Source organism: Marmota flaviventris, chromosome 1 (assembly GCF_047511675.1).
Source record: "Marmota flaviventris isolate mMarFla1 chromosome 1, mMarFla1.hap1, whole genome shotgun sequence".
NCBI classification, from domain to species: domain Eukaryota; kingdom Metazoa; phylum Chordata; class Mammalia; order Rodentia; family Sciuridae; genus Marmota; species Marmota flaviventris.
In genome coordinates, this window is record NC_092498.1 from 163279402 (window position 1) to 163299545 (window position 20144).

A 20144-nucleotide genomic window follows, 5' to 3' on the forward strand; every position below is an offset into this window, starting at 1 on the left:
AAGTTTGGACCAATAGCATTGGACCAAGGGCTATATAAACCCCTTGGAGGTTGTTCAGACTTGGAGAAGCAGCAGAGGTTGTCGAGGTTGGTGTCCTGGATTTCGCCGGAGAGTCTCCAAGAGTCCCGCGCCGGAGAGTCCCGCGCCGGAGAGCCCCGCGCCGGAGAGTCCCCCGCCGGAGAGTCTCGGAGAGTCCCCCGCCGGAGAGTCTCGGAGAGCCCCGCGCCGGAGAGTCTGGGAGAGCCCCGCGCCGGAGAGTCTCGGAGAGCCCCGCGCCGGAGAGTCTCGGAGAGCCCCGCGCCGGAGAGTCTCGGAGAGCCCCGCGCCGGAGAGTCTCGGAGAGCCCCGCGCCGGAGAGCCCCGCGCCGGAGAGCCCCGCGCCGGAGAGCCCCGCGCCGGAGAGCCCCGCGCCGGAGAGCCCCGCGCCGGAGAGCCCCGCGCCGGAGAGCCCCGCGCCGGAGAGCCCCGCGCCGGAGAGCCCCGCGCCGGAGAGCCCCGCGCCGGAGAGCCCCGCGCCGGAGAGCCCCGCGCCGGAGAGCCCCGCGCCGGAGAGCCCCGCGCCGGAGAGCCCACGGAAGTTTCACTCTGGTTTGGTTCCCAGAGATGATTCTTCGACTTCCAAAAGACTGCTGAAAGAAACAAGACATGGTTGAGGATCTCCTGGGGTCTGCTGCAGCGCTGGATGGAATGGCCCGCCATAAGGAGGTAGGTAGGACTCTTCTCTGCTGCGGAGGCCGCCCCACCCCGCACGCAGACCCCTACCTGCCAGCTTAAAGCCATGGAGTCTCATCTTCAAAATCTGGTTTCGAGGTATTGTTATACGTTAGGTAATTAGCGTCTAAATATTGAAACTTGTTAATTTTAATTTCTACTAGTGAAAATTATGAGATTCATAAATAATAGAAAAATATTTCTCACAGTTCTGGAGGTCATAAGCGGGAAAAGTCTGTCCCAATAGTTATGTCATCATTTCACAGAATAATGGGAGAGACTAACTTACTGTTAAAAGACCTTTTTCTTTCCATTCATTTGAAGTTGATTTCAGTGCTATCAAAATGTTTAAGGGAACCTAGGAAATGTTTCATTTTATTAATTTTTATTTATTGGTTGTTTTTATTATAAAATCCGTTTTTTAAAAATTATTTAAGTTGTTAATGGACCATTTATTTTATTTTTTTTAATTCAGTACTGAGAATTAAACCCAGTGCATCACACATGCCTAGGCAAGTGCCCTACCACTGAGCCACAATCCTGGCCCATAAAATTCATTTTTATATAATCAATATTTGTATAGTTAAGACACCTTATATATTTAGAATTACATTCTTAGGATGTACATGGTGGTGGGATTCACAGTGTTGTTTCCACGTATATACATGGGAAAGCTGCATTAGAGTCTTTCCACTGTCTTTCCTTTGCTTATGCCCCCTCCTTTCCCTCCATTCCCCATTGTATAATCCACTGCACTTCTGTTCCCATCACCACTCCTATTGTGGGTTAGCTCCCACATATCAGAGAAAACATTTGTCCTTTGTTTTTTGAAAACTGGTTTAGCTTCAGTTACCATGATTGTCTCCAGGTGACAGATATTGTAGTCATAATTTTTTTCTGCAAATTGGTATGTTTTCTTTAATCTTCTTTTTAAAAAAATGTTCTAATTCTACAGGACAATAGAATGCACTCTGACGTATATCATACATAAGTGTAGTATGATTTCTCATGCTTCTGGTTGTACAGGATGTAGCATCACACTAGTCATGTATTTGCATATGTACTTTGGAATAAATGTCTGATTCATTCTACTATCCATTCTACCCAGTGTACACCTTTCCCTCTCTTCACTTCTCTATGCAGTCTAAAGCAACTCTATTCTTCCCTACCCCCCCCCCCGCCCTTACTGTGATTATCATAAGCATATCAGGGAAAATTTTCTGGGATTGGCTTATCACTTAGCATGATAAGCTCCATCCATTTACCAGAAAATGTCATAATTTAATTCTTCTTTAAGGCTGAGTTTATTCCATCCTATATATGTGTGTACAATTGTTTATGTGTGTGTATGTGTGCATTGTGTGTGTGTGTGTGTGTATATATATATATATATATATATATACACACACACACACACACACATACACACATGTATTATCTATACTCATACACACCACATTTTCTTTATTCATTTATCTGTTGAAAGGCACCTAGGTTAGTTCCATAGTTTAGCTATTATGAGTTGAGCTGCTGTAAACATAAGGTGGCTGTGTCATTGTAATATGTCGATTTTAAGTCGTTTGTGTATAAAATGAGGAAAGGGATAGCTGTGTCAGATGTTGGTTCCATTCCACGTTTTCTGAGGAACCTCCATACTGCTTTCCATAATGGTTGCACCAATTTGCAGTCCCAGAAGCAATGTGTGCATGCAGCTTTTCCCCACATCCTCGCCAACATTTATTGTTACTTGATGATTGTATTCTTGATAACCGTATTTGTGACTGGGGTGGGATGAAATCTTGGAGAAGTTTTGATTTGCTTTCTACTAATGGCTAAATGTTGAACATTTTTCATGTATTTGTTGCTTCTTCTGTGAAGTGTCTGTTAGTTCCTTAGCCCATTTATTGATTTGGTTATTTGTGGTTTTGGTGTCATGTTTTTTGAGTTCTGCATATATCCTGGAGAATAATGCTCTGAGGTGCATGTGGTGAAGATTTTCTCCTATTCTTTAGGCTCTCTTTTCACATTATTGATTGTTTCCTTTGCTGAGAAGAAGCTTTTTAATTTGAATCTATCCTATTTATTGATTCTTGAAATTACTTCTTGGAATGTTGGAGTCTCCTTAAGGAAGTCAGATCTTAGGATGACATAGTGAAGATTTAGGCCTACTTTTTCTTCTATTTGGCTCAGGATCTCTGTTCTAGTGTCTAAGTTTTGATCTATATTCAATTGAGTTTTGTGCAGAGCGAGAGAGAGAGGGCTTTACTTTTTATTTTATGTGGCTCTCCAATTTTCCCTGCACCATTTACCATTTGTTGAATAGGCTTTTTTTTTTTTTTTTCTTAAATGTATGTTTTTGGCACCTTGCTCTAGTTTGAGATGACTGTTTTTTGTGAGTTTTCTCTGTCTTCTATTCTGTACCATTCACTGGTCTCTGTGTTATTTTGATGACGATACAATGCTGTTTTTGTTATGATGTCTCTATAGTACAGTTTAAGCTATACTATTATGATATGTCTTACTTCTCTCTTCTTGCTTAGTATTGCTTTGGCTATTCTGCATCTTTTATTTTTCCACATGAATTTCATGGTTGCTTTTTCTAGTTCTGTGAAGAATTGTCTTTGGGATTTTGGAATTGAATTAAAATTTATGATCAAGCACAAATTAGTTAAAACTATGAAAAAGAAGCCCAGCTCACCATAGACCTGACAGCTGTCTGGTCACTGGTGTTGGTTGACCCAGCCACTGTCTCCTGCACACTTGATGGTTGCTAAGCTGAGGTTACTCGTTGCATTTTGGTGTTAAGGGTGTCTTAGAGTTGAGTCTACTCTGCATGTTGGTACTGAGGTCTTGGTTCAGCCACGCTTTGCCATGCACAGCCTGGGATACTTTTCTGGGTTTTTTAAACTTTTAATTGTGTCTGAAAATTTCTTTGGGTCCTTTAATCACTTTGCTTGATCAATGTCTGTGTGCTAGTCACTATACTAGGTGTGGAGTACAGAGTGAATAGGCCAAGTCCTTGCTTCTATGGAACTTAATGAAGTTAGTAGGATAATCATGGCATCTACCTCAATGTTATGAGTTATGTAGGCATTTTGAGGTCTTAAATAATTTTCCATCCAAGTTCTACCTTTCCTCAATTTTTAATCAGAACTTGACTTTTGACAAAAAGTTAAAAATGTCTCTCAAGATTCATAAGATACATAATTTGTATCTTTCAGGCTTCAAATCTAATATCATTCATTTTCCAAAAGAGCAATATTGGGTCAAAATTGTATTTAATCTTAAAGTAGACTTGCAACTAAGTATATAAAAACCTAGAAATAAAAAATGATATTGAATAAAATTTTAAAATGTAAGTGGTCAGCTTTTATTTCCATGCACACGTGCAAATTTTGATATGGCCGTTTTCAGTAATTAAATAGGCAGCCAAGTTAAACATCATGAATATGAATGGCAATGTATTTGTGTAAGAGTATGTGTCTGAATTGTAGATGAACCATCAGTCCTGTGTGTGTTTATTGTGGAATTTCAGATAAGAATAGAGAAGGAAAGGATGGGTGGCAGAATTCTGGGGGAAAAAAGGCATTGAACCATCATTAGACTATACACATGAGATTCTTTGACTTCTCACCAGTGCCATTGACTTTGGAGTAAGAGTTCCACTAATTAGAGCTCATTTTTGAAAAATTGGCCATTCAGGTATTAATAAGAGGCTACTCTTTAAATAAAATCAAAGGGGTGTGCCTTTGAATGGAGTCATTATTTATGTGCAATCCTTGGGCCCAGTCTGCCTTTTTGGGATAACCATTAGATTGGTATAATATGATGTGTTCCTGAACTCAGAGGTGAAATTCCTGTCCAAGCCCCTATTGATAACACTAATAAAGTCCAGTGACATTAAGGTGAAAATTCCAAAAGAATCTCAAACCTATGCTTTATCATTTATTCTGTTTGGGACTCAAAAAATTAATAATAAGATTTTCTATTGACAGTGCCATTAACTATATTCAAGTCTCTGCAAAGCTGACCACCTCAACTAGTACTTATTCCCAAAACTCTGTGTTCCATTTTCTTTGTTTTCATAATCGAATTTACATATGGAAACTTCAAATGTGCTAATTTGTTCATTTTGCTTACTGCCTATTGTTTTTCCTCTAGAATGTAAGTCCCAAACAAATAGGAACTGCACTGGTGTTTTTTTTTTTTTTTTTCTTTGTCTTTCTAGTGTCTGGGATGACAATGCAGAGCAAAGAGCAGTTCCTCATAAATATTTGTTAAATGAACACAAGAAGAAATGAATTTTATTTATTTAAGAGAAATTTATTTTTCTCTGTCCCATCAAACTTTAATGAGTTATTTGGTGACTGACTTTAAACATTATCAGAAAGTTCAGTTTTCTTGTCTTCAAAATATCTTTTAATAATTCAAGCATAAAACACAAAATGCATGATTAATGACTCTTAATAGACGAAATAAGAGATTCTTTGACTTGTTTATGAACAAATGAACAAATTGGAACAAATAAAAGCTTTAAAGTTAATTCCTGAGATAACTGACAAAGGGTCATTTTACAAGCTCTAGCCTGAGGCTGGGTCTAACTGCCATCTCTGTACAGTTCATCCTCCTGCAATGTAACAGACAATCTGCCTGTCATCACAGAGTAGGTGGCCAGGCAGGACTGTGGGTGTGGATATGGGGACTGTGTCAGTTGTTAACCAGGGCCCACACTGCAGTTACCAGGAGCTAGTTGGTATTAAGTTGCAATTCCACTGGACAGGAACCAGAGAGTTTATTTCACCCTGAAAGTAAAAGCCATCTCCTTTCTACACAGACAAATCCCCTTAGGGTAGGTGGGATTTGTTCTGTTAATTCCTCTACCATGTAAAAAACAATGGGCTTGATGCTGGAGATAGTGTTCAACAAGACAGACAGAGGCCCTGCAGCCATGGACAGGACTTTCTGGATCATAATTTTCAATCTGTTTATTCTGTTTATAAATCCTTGTCAGGAGAATTAAAATACCCATTTCTGCTTCTTTGAGGTCCTATGGTCTTTTAAATTTCCAAAAGGTCTTCATTTTTATATTCTGTTAAATATTAATATTGAGTGGAACAGCAGAATAGAAAACATACTTAAGTGGATAGAAGAGGGCTTTTTCATGCGTCTTTACCATCAATTAGCTAGTTCACCTTTCACTCACTGCAGTTCATCCCTGGTTGAACCTTAGAACCATACAGAGAACATAAAAAAAAATAAAGCTTTAAAAACCAAAAATTAAAACAACCTCTCACACACAGTGTTCAGATCCAACCTCTGACCAATAAGAGAATCTCCAAAAGTAAGGGCCTAGACTTCTATGTAAGCAAATCCATTTGTGCTTTCTAAATTATAAGATTTGACAAATTCCCCTCTAAGCTGATTTCCCTTTTTTAAAATTAACTGATTTTGTCTGAATTTACAGCCAAGCCATTGAGCATTGCTGGGAGCCATTAGCCAAGTAGGTAAGACAATTTCCTTGCCAGCGCACCCCATGTTAATTGTGGTAGTGCTGACATATCTTTGCTGATGGTGTCACCAGTGATGCAATTTTTCCCAAGGAGCCGTCAATTGGCTTGGTGTCGTGGCATTTCTGTATCCTCCTCCCTTCTGCTAGTGATGGTCTAAAATTTGGGGGCCAATGGCTTATGCTGGACCGGTAGTCAGTGACGGGTATGATCCAATTGCAGTGGTATCAACCTAAGACAGGAGGCTGACGCCTAAAGGTCAGTTTTCCGATGACGGGTAAGAACCATATGTTGAATTGGACAACCTACCAGGCACGGTCCATAAGCCACATTAACCTCACTCCCCCACTGGCACCAAGGCCAAATTTGGGGGCCAACAGAGGTGAGGCAAAGAACCTCACCCCCCCACTGGTGCATAGACCTATCCACAAGTATGGCTGTATGCTGGACCGGTAGTCAGTGACGGGTATGATTCAATTGCAGTGGTATCAACCTAAGACAGGAGGCTGACGCCTAAAGGTCAGTTTTCCGATGACGGGTAAGAACCATATGTTGAATTGGACAACCTACCAGGCACGGTCCTTAAACCACATTGCTTGTTGTTTAATTAATCAGAAGGGGGGAGATGCTGAGAGCCATTAGCCAAGTAAGACAATTTCCTTGCCAGCGTACCCCATGTTGCAGTGACATTGAATGTAGGTGACCTTGCTCAAGGACCAGGGCGGATTAGGGTGTTCCGGGTTTAAGATAATCGTGTTTAGGGCGTTCCCAGTTTAGGTTCCAGGTTTAAGGTTTAAGATTATTCCTCCTGGGAATATGGCGTATCCTGCTGCCTGAGTTCCCCTTGAGTTCTCACGGGATTCAGACAATATATTTTTGGAGATAGAAGCCCAGTGGAGGTGGATTTGGGCAGAGAACGTGGATTTCCCCAGAACATGATTGTAGACGGCTGGTGTGAGTTCGGGAATAAAGAGTTGCTGTTTGAATCTACAAGCTGTGTGGTGGCTCGTGATTGTGTGCCCAGCCAGACTGCGGCAGAGCATATTGTCAGGAAGTTTAGAAAACTGTAGCATAGAATTTTGATGAAGGGGCACCATTAAGTGAGCATATTCACTTGACTTTTTTCCTTAATATTTCTTTTTAATTCCTACTTCTCCTCTTCTCAAGAGCATCTTTTCTTTCAAGGACTGTGAGTTGAGACTGTGCAGGAAAATCTGAAAGACTCACAAACATCAAGTTGATAGGCTTCCATCTCCTGAAAAGCTATCTACTGGAAGCTGAAACTTCATGACAGTGGGGAAAGCTCATGAAATTCACCAGCCTCTGCTCACAACACTGTGGCTTTTCTTGTTAAAAAAGATTTTAAAAGAAAAAAAAAAGTCATTCTGGATGTTCCTATCATGCAGCTTGAAATTTAATTTTAATATGTCCTATTTAATTGCTGTCTTAGAGTTTCCTTGATCCTTGGTCAAAGCACACTGATTCTTATGTCCTTGTAATCTTTAACTAAAGGGCAGACTCTGCACCTCAACCCATTTGTCATTTATATTAACTATGTGTTTCCCATTATCCTCATGAATTCCTGTGTAAGACAAAGGAGGGCTGTTGGTGGGGGGAATGTATGTTGCACAGGTTATGGTTTTAAAATGGGGGGGACTTAATATAACTTGTTAAGTTTTTCTCAGGAATCTTGATTTGCAATCTTTTTCCCATGAATTTCTTGAGGAATAACACTAATGTTTGTATCTTGAGAGAGATTGAAACACACCTTGTGGCATGTCTTAATTGTATCCTTCCTCACTCTCACTCTGGGAATTTTCCTGGAATCTCAGGCAACACATACTTTTATTAATGATTGACATATGCCCTATTATCCATATCATGAGTATCACAAACAACACTTAACATTCCTTGGGGTTCCGGTTGCCAGATGTTGCGGCCCTGCATGGGCCACAGTTGCTCTGGTAGGCAGTAGGAGACTGCAAGACAACTGCATTGTATAGTGGGTGGGTATCCATAGCATCATCTGCAGCATGCTTGGGAGATGATGGTGCATAGGTGTGGGAGAGGAAGGGGCAGTCTGAATGATGGTGCTGAGAAAGTGGTGGCCCTCTCCTCCATACACAGCAGCCTTGGTGCCATTAGCATGGGCCGATTTCTTTTTGTGGCCTCCCTCTAGAAGATTTACATAGAAAACCACTCCCCAATCAGCCTGATGAAAGATTTTCACCCAGAACTGCTCTCCCGCTGCTAGGAGCCTTGAGGGTGGGACAGATTTTCTTCTTTTAGGGATTCCTTTCCCCACTTTCATGGCAGCATGGAGCAGCCTGGGGTTGGCTCAGGGAGCACTGCTGCCTCTGTATCAACCTGAGAAACAGTCAACCAACCAGCAGCAGGACTGTACCAGCTGGGGACAGCATGGCTGTCAGAGCTGTCAGAGCTGTAGTGGTTCATGGGAGAAAGCTTGGTCCCCACTTTGTTTTCTTGCATAGCATAACATTTAATTTTTTCACTTTTAACATGTTTGTATTAGTGTATTGTGGTTATTCCTAATAATGAACAGTAGTGTGGTTCATTTTGACATAAGCATACATGCATGGAATATAATTGCTCCCTTGTAGTCCTCAGCGCTTACCTTTCCCTCTCTCCTTCCTTCCTCTGTTTTCCTTCCCCTTCTCTACTGGTCTTCTGTTTATTTATTATTTTTAATTGGTGCTTTATAGGTCTACATAAAGGTAAAATTTATCATGGTATATTCATAAATGTACCCAGCATAATTTGGTCAATTTCATTCGACAGTTGCTTCCGTTCCTGTCCTCCTCCATCATCTGCTATTTCCTTCCTCTGCTCCACTGATCTCCCTTTTTAATCTTTTTTTTTTTTTTATTTTTCACTTGATACATTCAGACATACGTGACAATTATGTATAATATTTTGACATATTATACATACGTGGAGTACAACCCATTCCAATTGGATCCCATTCTTTTGGTTGTACACGATGTGGACTTACATTGGTCACGTATTCATATATGAGCAGAGAAAAGTTATATCTGATTTGTTCTACTGTCTTTCCTATTCACAGCCCCCCTCCCTTCCCTTCATTCCCCTTTGTCTAATCCAATCAACTTCTATACTTCCCTTCATGCATTAGCATCCACATATCAGAGAGAACATTCAGCCTTTGGTTTGTTGGGATTGGCTTATTTCACTTACCATGATATTCTTCAGTTTCATCCATTTACTGGCAAATGCTATAATTTCATGCTTCTTTATGGCTGAGTATTATTCCATTGTGTATATATAAAACACATCTCATTTTTTTATCAGTTCATCTGTTGAAGGGCACCAGGGTTGCTTCCATAGCTTAGCTATTGTGAATTGAGCTGCTATGAATATTAATGTGGATCCATCACGGTAGTATTCGGATTTTAACTCTTGGATATAAGCTTACAAGTGGGTAGCTGGGTAAAATGGTGGTTCTATTTTACATTTTATAAGGAAACTCCATACTGTTTTCCACAGTGCTTGCACCAACTTGCAGTGTAGTGTGAACGATTTTCCCCACTTTTTGCCAACATTTATTGTTGCCTGTATTCTTGATAATTGCTGCTCTGACTGGAGTGAGATGGCATCTCAGTGTACTTTTAATTTCTCTAACTGCTAGAGATGTTGAACATTTCTTCATATATTCTTTATATATTTGTTGACCATTTGTATTTCTTTGTCTGTGAAGGGTTTTTGTTTTATTTGAATGTGTTCTGAATGATTCAAATACTCCTACACATATTCATATTTGTTTCTCTCCTCATTTCTAGCCTTCTTTTTCTTTTCATATTTCTTTTTTCCCTTGAAAGTCTCATTTTCCCATGCTCAGCATTGTGAGGGCTAGGGATTCTGCTTAGTGTATTTTGATTTTTTTTTTTTTTTTGTGTGTGTGTGTGTATCATCTTTGCCACTACTCTTATCTCCCCCATCTCCCCCAACACCTTATCTTTTTCTTTTTTTAATACTTTTTTAGTTGTAGTTGGACACAATATCCCATTTATTTCATTTTTAATGTGGTGCTGAGGATCGAATCCAGTGTCCCACATGTGCAAGGCATGCACTCTATATAGGAAATGTGAAAATATATATAGAGTCTTTGACTATAATATTAACCCTACACAAAACACAGTATATATACATATATAACACTTCTCTTTATATATCCTTTAGATTTTTAATTTTTACAGTATTGTACAAGTTGCTTAGACTTTTCTTAAACTTGGTACTGCTTGATAAGCCTCTCCCATATTGGTAGAATTTCAGATTTGCACACTAGTAATGCCCCTCTCATTTTTTCTTAAAGAATTATTCACATAAACATTGTGCTCATTGATGTTAATATTTTTCAATTTCACTCCCTAAACTTTTTTTGAATAGTGATTTAGTGTTCTTTGAGTAATTCGTAACTGTCAGTCTCCTTATGTTAAATTCTTAATTTTTTTTTCTTTTTTGTCACTTGGATTTAGCCATGCTTATCTTTGTTTATATTTGCTGTACTATTTTTTATTTGTTCATTAAAGGAGCCATCAGTAGATTATATAGTCCATTTTTGGGAAAAAAGTATAAAAACTTTTAAATAAATAAAAATAGGCAAGAACAGTGCTGCATCCTTGTAATATTTGCTAATTGGGAGGCCATGAAAAAGTACTTCATTTGAGAGAAGTCACAGAAATTTAGAAACGACATGGCTCTAACAATTTTAAAAAAGACTTGTGTTGTAGTTTGTGATATAGAATTTTTGGGGGTAATCTCAAGCATTACACATGAAACATTAAAAGTTGGATGACCTAAAGATCCAGAATTGCCAGTACTAAATATGTATCCATGAACAATTAAATCAGAAAATTGAAGAGATACCTCTGCTTTTGTGTTTAGTGCAAACATTTTTCTCAGTATTAAAGCTAGGGTCTAAATGTGTGTGCCCATCAATGTCGAATGTGTAAAAATATGTACATATATACTATTATTATTTAGTTATAAAATATTTTGTCTCTTAAAGTGTTATAAGAAATATATGCAGGACTTTGAATTAAGTGAAAGGTGGCAGGCAGATATTAAGTTGTAGGAGCATTTGATTCACATGTGGAACTCAGAAATTAAGTGAGCAAAATTTTGCTCACCAGGTACTGTGTTTTGTGTAGGGTTGATATTATAGTGAAAGTCTCCATATTTTTATTTATTGAGCATAATAGGGTCAAGAGTTTTATTTTACCACATAGTGAGTGTATTATGTTCTTCATAAATACTAGTAGAAGGAATATAATACCTTGTAAGAACAAAATTGATAATTATATGAAATAATGATTGTGTTAATTCATTCTATTTAGTCATTTTACCTTGTATATATAGTATAAAATACCATGATATATTTATAGATAAACAAAGTTGTATTTGTCAATAAAGGAAATTCTCATATCACATGAATGTAAAAATATAAAAATCAATTTAATATACTTGACTCTCATGTGTTGAATTCATCCAAGTATTATGGCCATAGGCTATGCAAGGTTTTTATAGTCTTTTAAAAAGTGTTTTTTATGATCAATTTTATAGACATATTTGTGTATATTTCTTAGTAAATTTTTTGTTCATATTTCTTTTTAAGAGTCCATTGCCTCTTTACACTTGTTGAATATTTATGGTATTATCACTCAAATTCTACTAGTTATTTTCATGTCTCTATGTCATGCTAGACAAAAAAACATTTTTTGGACATTCTTTAAAAAAGACAGAAATGTTTGTATATGTTTTACATTTCTCTTGTTCTACTGACAGTGAAGGTAGCTGGTAAATATTTCCTAAATACACAATACTATCTTATTAAGGAAAAAAGGCTGTTAATGATACTTTTCTACACTTTATTATATGACTCGTCTTTATGATGTACTCCTCTTGGATACTGTGGTCTCTACAAGAATTTTGGTAATATTCTCAATGTAATTTTGTCTGTACATTTTTTATTCAACTAATATATATTTTGGATTTATGGTGACTTTGGACTTACTAATATGCTACACTCCTGATGTACTTATTTTACCTTAATTTCATGTTACGTATGCAAAATATATTTATCCCAGTCTAATAGGTATTGTTTTTATTTTTGTTTATTTCAACCATGACTCCTAATCATACCCAAGTATATTCACCAGAAAAGGGCCTAAAACATATATTTCATGAAGTGATAAGTGCAAAATATAGAAGTTGTGATCTTGAATATTTACCAAAAAAGAAAATAGGGAAAACTCCAAGTGAGAGTGAACACCAGAAATCATATAAAAAATCAGGCCTTGTTCTCCACCAGAGAATTTATACTGGAGAGAAGCCCTACAAATATAAAGAATGTGGCAAAGCTTTTAGTAAAAAAAAAGGTCTTATTTACCACAGAGGAAACCACAATGGAGAAAAGCCCTACAAATGTAAAGTATGTGCCAAAGCTTTTGGTCAAAAATCACACCTTATTTGCCACAGCAGAACTCACACTGGAGAGAAGCCCCACAAATGTACAGAATGTGGCAAAGCTTTCTGTCAGAAATCAGACCTTATTTGCCACAGGAGAACTCACACTGGAGAGAAGCCCTACAAATGTAAAGAATGTGCCAAAGCTTTTGGTAAAAAATCACACCTTATTCGGCACAGAAGAACTCACACTGGAGAGAAGCCCTACAAATGTAAAGATTGTGGCAAAGCTTTTGTTGAAAAATCAGAACTTATTTGCCACAGGAGAACTCACACTGGAGAGAAGCCCTACAAATGTCAAGACTGTGGCAAAGCTTTTGGTCGAAAATCAAGCATTATTTGCCACAGAAGAACTCACAATGGAGAGAAGCCCTACAAATGTAAAGACTGTGGCAAAACTTTTGGTCAAAAATCAAGCCTTATATGCCACGGGAGAACTCACACTGGAGAGAAGGCCTACAAATGTAAAGATTGTGGCAAAGCTTTTGGTCGAAAATCAGACCTTATTTGCCACAGGAGAACTCACACTGGAGAGAAGGCCTACAAATGTAAAGATTGTGGCAAAGCTTTTGGTCGAAAATCAGTCCTAATTTACCACAGCAGATCTCACACTGGAGAGAAGCCCTACAAATGTAAAGACTGTGGCAAAGCTTTTGGTCAAAAATCAAGCCTTATATGCCACAGGAGAACTCACACTGGAGAGAAGCCCTACAAATGTAAAGATTGTGGCAAAGCTTTTGGTCAAAAATCACACCTTATTTGCCACAGCAGAACTCACACTGGAGAGAAGCTGTACAAATGTACAGAATGTGGCAAAGCTTTTGGTCAAAAATCAAGCCTTATTCACCACAGAAAAACTCACACTGGAGAGAAGCCCTACAAATGTAAAGAATGTGGAAAAGCTTTTGGTCAAAAAATAGACCTTATTCATCACAGCAGAACTCACTGGAGAGAAGTCCTACAAATGTAAAGAATGTGGGGCTGGGGTTGTGGTTCAGTTGTAGAGTGCTAGCCTCGCATATGTGAGATCCTGGCTTTGATCCTCAGCACCACATTAAAATAAATAAGTGAAGTAACGGTATTGTGTCCAACTAAAACTAAAAAATAAACATAAAAAACGAGAGTAAACCTTATTAACAACAGAATTTATACAGAAAAGAACCTCTACAAATTGAAAAAAAAAAATGCAGCAAAGCTTTTAATAAGAAATCAATTATTTTCACCACTAGGCTACTTATTCTGGAAAGAAGACATATAAATGTAGAGAATGTAGAAACATTTTAAATTATATATCATAAATTACAAGACATCAGAGAAAGCACATTGGAGAGAAGCTATAAAAATGAGACCATTGTACCATTACTCTAAGAAAGGGACAACATTTAATCCTCATCACAATAACCATAGCATAGAGAATGTTTTGAAATGTGAAAATTGACAATGTGACAATGCCTCCAAAATTTATTCACCAATACTCAGAACCTGTGGATACGTACTGGTTAGAAAAGATACAAATGGAAAAAAAAATATAGCTACATGTTTCTTAAACACTGCTTATTTTTGGAAAATTTATTGTGCCCAGAAACCCTAAAAAGTTAAATAATATATCCAAAATGTTTTTAAATTTTAAATTCATTGAACATCTGAAAACTTACACTAGTAGTGAACATTGAACAGATTTTGTCCAAAATATATGCCTTATATAACAGTGTAACATAATAAATGTGAGAGTATAGTAAAGTTATTATCTATATATTACACCTTGATGTATATGAGGATCAGTAAAATACAGAACCCATTTAAGTTTAGAAAACAAGTGGTTGTCTTTAGCTTTTGCTTAAATTTATTAAGCATTATCAAGTTATTTTGTAGAAATAACAGTCATAAATATCATACAAGCATAGTGAAGAAACGTCATCTTTGAAAGAATATAATTGTTATTCTAAATCAAAAATTACTATTTTCACTTTTGAATACTGAGAAAAAAATTATATGAAATCTATTTTTTATGTTTAACACTCAAGTGTAATATTTTAAACTTTAATTTTTTGTTGTATTACAGTTTACGTTTAGGTATTTTTATACACTGAGCCACATTCTTAAGCCCTCTCTCCACTTTTTCAAATTTTGAGACTGTATTGCTAAGTTGCTTGAAACCACACTAAGTTGCTGAGGCTGAATTTAAACTTCTGAAACTACTCAGCTTCCCAATTTGCTTGGATTACAAGCATGGACCATCATGCCAGGTTTACAGTGCATCTTTTTTACCTATATTTACCTTATGTATGCAATATGTCTTTATAACTGAATATTTATTTATATGTTAACACTCATGTATTGCATCCTGTTGTTAAATGACAGATATAATAGTGTTCCACTTGACTAAATGTTCTATGTAACAGTAAAACATACTGTTGAGTAAATAATACTCTAGCATCTGTTAATACTTTTACACATTTTAAATAAACTTAATGTGGAATACAATTTGCATAAGTCAGATCATTATTTTTTTTCTGTTTGTATTTATGGTGAAATTAAGAGTTATAAGAAGGATATAGATATAGGAAAATTAGCCCCAGATTTTCATATCTTGAATTATAAATTTTAAAATTTTAACTTTTTAACATTTTAACATTTCCTAGTGATTTTAATAGACTGAATTTCCACAAACTTAAAGGTAGCTCTTTCAGGAGAGAAGAGCTTTATCTTTCTTGAGTGCATAATGGTCTTCTAGACTTCGTCCTCATTGGAGACTTTTCATTTTTCTGTGAATGAGGTCAATGATCAGTGTTTTCATGTACATTAGTAAATTCTGACATCCTTGTTATTCTATAGGTAGTGTTATTTCAGGGCAGGAATTAGAGAAATGGATGTGGAGTCAAGGTTGAGTGAGTCCTTATACTTACGACAAAATAATCAATGAGCTATGTTTTATAGTCTCATTTTCTGAGGACCAAGTAGTAAGAGGTAAACTGAGAAGGTTGTATGTAAAGATTATGTTTCTTATCATAAAATGTTGACTTTTCAGCTACAATAGGGTAAAAGCTTCTTATACACAGAATCCATACAAAAATCATATTGAATATCATTCACAATTTTATAAACATTACATATAATTCATGAAGAACAAAGTTTACAGCAACATATGCTTAAGAAGAAGGTCTGAAAAAATTGTACACTCTCCAATATAGACATATTCATACCAATTTAATTATACATGAAACTACACTAAATGAGAAGAAAAATCAATTATATCAACACACAATGATATAGAAATAAAAACTTGTAAATACTTAAGCAAGAGACCAATACTGGATGAAGTGTGTTTTCCAATGCTAGGGAAAAATGGACATATAATCAGTTAAAGGTAATTGAAGAAAGATAAGTTACCCACTTGTAGCTACAACATCATTTGAAAGAAAAAGTGTCACAAAGTAAGCAAAGATTATTCACTTCCATTTGTATGCTTTGTAATATTTTCCAAAAGTATTCTGCTTATTTTATTGCAGTCAAATTGGGAAACAATCCAGAAAGTTACAAAAGACAAGTATTGCTCTTCTGGTTTTAAAAGCAAGAAAAGGAATAGAGTGAGATTTATTGAGCTAGAAAAATTTACTCGTTAGAGTTAAAAAAAAAAAAAAAAAAAAAGAACTGAGATTACCAGAGTCTAAGTATAATGTATTTCAGCCATCCCTGGCTGCACAGGGCATTTTTGCTTAACAAAGAATTTGTTCACGTATGTATGCTTAAAAAACATTGCTGTTTTTAGTCAGTCTTTTTCATTAATAACAATGATGTACTTTTCAACAGTTTCCAGCCACAAAAATACACAATTTCAGAAATCTTCTGGTTCATCCTCCTTATATTCTTCCACAATATTCACTGGACAAGATAATATAAACCTTTTGTCAGCCCCATTCACTTCTGCTAATTTTAAGGCCAAACATATAGTGCATAGAAAAGTATGATACATGGAACAACATAATTTTACTTAGTAAAAATAATTTTTTTTCATGAAAAATATATCCCAACTCCTTTGTCTTGGGATTACATTAGAAAAAATATGAGGTAATTATACTGTGTATTATGACCTTAGGCTATGAGCCTTAAAATTACCTTAAAATACAAAAAAAAAATATATTAATGTTTATTTTTAAATATAGTTTTTATATTTCAAATATTCAAATTCCACAGCAATCAATGATACAAAAATATGAGAAAAACAACTGCAGTTTGATATCTCATCATGACATTTCAATACCTGCTGTAGATTGCCTGTGGCTTCCACTTTTAATTTTAAAAAAATAATGATTTTTCCATACAATTTGGGTGAAGTGGAGGTCAAAATCTCCTGCATTGTTTTCCTGAGCAAGCCATCATACTTGAAACAACTGAAACCCAAATCAAAATATGTTTACTCTACATTCTAATTATATCAGTTCTTAACTCATCTAGCATAAAACAAATCCACTTTCTTCTGGTTGAATATCTTGAGCTCAAAGATATGTTACCTGGGAGCTAAAAAAAGTAAGACCTAAATGAAGAGATCTTTTTTGCATAAGGCAAATTGCACTTTTTGTATTTGATTTTTCTGCCTGTGAAGATCTACATTTATTTTCCTACAATGGTATTATGATTGATGGTGACTTGGGTGATTACAGGAAGCTTAAAATGTGTGTTTGAGTCCTTTCCCTGGTAAAAAATACTATAATTTGTACTCTAATAGGAGACTCAAAATGGTGCTAGAAAAACCTATTTTTTAATCTGCCTCTTTATTCATGGTTTTCTAATGGTTTTGATCTAGTCAGTTCAGACCATTTCTGATTAATGGGTGTCATCAAGATGTAAATTCCCACTATAATCATTAGCAATGAGACAATTCTTCCCATTAAAAATAAAAACATTCTCATAGAGTCTTTGCTATATTCTAAGGAACAACTCTTGGTTTTGCTTTACTAAACAAAATAAATTCCACATATTTGAGTCCCAAAGTAAATGGTAATACATTAACCTAAGCACCATGAGGAATAAGAAACACAAGATATCACCTTTGAAATATAAAAACAAATAAGAATCAGAAATGCTAAGCCATTACCATCTAAACTATACCAGAGCTTTTAACATGTAAACTTAGATGTTCTACTCACTCTCATAGTAAGATGCCTTAGACTCAAAGATATTTAATCACTCACTAAAACTCACTCAGTGAATGCATAACAGTTTTTACTCTAAAGATTTTACAGAATTTTTTGGTAATACATTGCAAAGTCTCACCTGTCTTCTTTAGAAATAAGAAACAGAGGTTGTTTTAGTCTGTTTTATAATGTTATAGAAAAATACCAGAAACAGTCCAATGTATAAAAAGAGATATAAATGCATAAAAATATTTTCTGAGAGGCTGGCGGTGTGGCTCAGTGGTAGAGTGCTCACCTGTCACATGCAAGAATCTGAGTTCAATTCTCAGCACCACATAAAAATGAATAATTAAATAAAATAAAGGTATTGTGTCCAACTACAACTTATAAATAAATAAAAATATTTTTTGAGTACATAGTTCTGAAGATTTAAGTGCACTGTACCAGAATCTTCTCAGCTCCTGTGACAGCTCCTTCACCTGCATTACACATGAGGTGGCATTATGGTGAGGGCTCATTTGAGAGTTAGAGAGAACATAATGAGACAGGAAGTCAGAGAAATTCAGAAAAAAAGACTTGCTCTTTTGTAACAACTGGCTTTAATAAGAACTATGTTGTGCCCCATGAAAGTTACATTAGCCCTTTCCAAGAGCATCTCCCCCAATGATCTCACCACAATTTACTAGATCTCACTACTTAAACATTCCACTATTTTCCAACTCTCTCCCTTTGAAGCTAAGTTCCAAACACACGAGCATTTGGGGGACATACTCAAATCATAATGAAAGTAATACGAGAGAGACAATGGTAAAAATGAGACATAGAATGTGAGTTCTTAGTAGTTATAAAGATTATAGGTACTGCAATAAAATGCTTTAGAGTATAGAAATTATTTTAAGTTGATATTTTATTTTAAAGACAATAGGGAATTTAATTAAATTACTTTTTGAAGAATGAATGAATTTGAATGTGACAAGACTAATGGGCTAGGTATATTAAAATAAGGGAAAAGTCTGTGCAAAAACTCAATGAATGTTTAGTAAACCATGCCTAGGTATAAAAAGAGAATGCTGGGCTTTCTGATTATGCTATATCAAGCCAAAAGTTTACTGGCTAAAATCTGGTGGCCCTCAAACCAGAACAAATATTCCTATAAAAGATGCAGTGGACATCAGTCTCAAGAGCTTCCTACTTAAAATATCTGCTTCCAAAGACTACATAATTCATAGAAATTCTCAGGAGTATTATATTTCTTTCAATTTCAATTTTTAGCTTTCTATATAGTTACCGCACCATCTCATGGCCAGATCAATATTTTCTTGAACTTCTTCATATATTAATATATACACTATCTCAGATATGTTTGTTTCTAGATTGTCAGGGATCCCTCCTAGTGAATTCTGAGATGTGTGAGAGGTTGAACAAGCATAGAAATTTGCTTATGAAAAATAAGCCATGTTGTAGGTGGGAAGTAAAAAGAGAAAAGATGCAAAAGTCCTCATCTGAATTTGTATGTGCTGATACTACACAAGGTTATTCCAATGATGTCTGGTTTGGGTTAAGGGAGCAATTTTTCTTATACATTATGACACAAAGTTCATCAAATATCGTTGTTACAGACTTTTTGAGAACACCTAAATTTTTATTAGTAATTTCTACATTGAAAAACTACTGTTACCTTTAAACAAAACTATCCATTTCAATAAATCTGAAATAGTTCTTTAATATTTCAAAATAGAAAATTGATGGCATTATTCACTGAATGCCAATATTTTCCAGTAACACCTCACACCACAATATATGTGCCTTATATAGTTTAACACCTATAGGGATTCTTAACACAATGGATAGATAATTAAAGTAAAGAGTTAAATGAGACTCAGAAACAACTAATTATAGTAAAAATTATTATTACCTTATTTCAAATACCAGTGCACCCTTTTGCATTTTTTTCCCAAAAGTTAATTTTTTTAACCTTTGGTATGATATTTCACTTTATTTAAATACCATGATAAATAGTACTGTTTTTTCATATGTACTCTCTGATGCATCTCAAATATATTTGCATACCCCAAGACCTTAGCAGATTTCTATACACATTATTCACTAGAGAAACAGTGGTTACTTCTGAAATCTATACTGCTCTTTTCAAATGAGGTCTTGCAGTTTTTTAAAAAATATCTGAATTTAGCTACAAATTATTGAATATTATAACAATCTTACTATGTGAGTAAGATGTGGGTATGATGAACCAATAATAAATAAAAATTGCATGCTGCATTGTTAG

General features: G+C 35.9%; 2 pseudogenes; both read left to right on the forward strand.

Annotated features, from left to right (window-relative positions):
- Positions 1-20144, forward strand: part of LOC114083707 (transcription factor JunD-like) — a 303997-nt pseudogene that overhangs the window by 10995 nt on the left and 272858 nt on the right.
- LOC139706401 (transcription factor JunD-like) overlaps positions 646-20144 on the forward strand; it is a 46744-nt pseudogene continuing 27245 nt past the window's right edge.